The sequence below is a fragment of the Calidris pugnax genome, unplaced genomic scaffold (genome assembly GCF_001431845.1).
Source record: "Calidris pugnax isolate Ruff unplaced genomic scaffold, ASM143184v1 scaffold273, whole genome shotgun sequence".
NCBI classification, from domain to species: Eukaryota; Metazoa; Chordata; class Aves; order Charadriiformes; family Scolopacidae; genus Calidris; species Calidris pugnax.
The window spans coordinates 13,322,394-13,323,114 of record NW_015094508.1 but is presented as its reverse complement, the minus strand read 5'-3'; positions in this window follow the sequence as shown (position 1 = coordinate 13,323,114).

Genomic DNA, 721 nt, shown 5'->3' with positions numbered 1-721 from the left:
ATGATCACAAACATTCAAAACTGCCAAAAGACAGGATGAATGTCCACTCACCACTGTGCAGGTTATTGTAGTTATTTAATCTTATTTGAACTCTTCAGGAACACACGGCCATCAGCAAGGATTAGATGCTTAACACAGTATAGACCACATGAATATGTACTAAGAAAATGTCACATTACATGTGTTTGTGATCACAATAGAAGGCAACCTAATGAAATATCCTTAGGTCTCCTTTAAAATTATAACTGAGAGAACAAACTAGGATATATTTCTATCTCCAAGATAAATGCACAGATTTGTCTTCATGGGAAGACTAACACCATTTTAAATGTTTTGACACCTTATGCTTCATCAAAAATTAAGACTGTCTCAGTGGGTGGGATCTACCCTGCTGAATTCCAGCTTCCATTTAGGCTGCGACTTTCTACAGGAAAATAATCCTTCCCCACCATTAACAGAGAAAACAGAGGCAATGCGTTCCTAACTTACATGTCCAAATGACAAGGGATGAATCCATGCCAGATGCAATACGTGCATTCAGAAAGGAATGTACCAAACTGTCTTTACTCAGATCTATAACTTTCTAGGTACTCAAGCAAACATGCATGTTTGGTCTAAAATAACATCTGTGGCTATGGGTAAATAAAAAGAAATTACCGAGTCTGATTTTAAGTCACCAAGCATACGTTCACGTTCCACTTCATGGATTTTTCATGGTTAA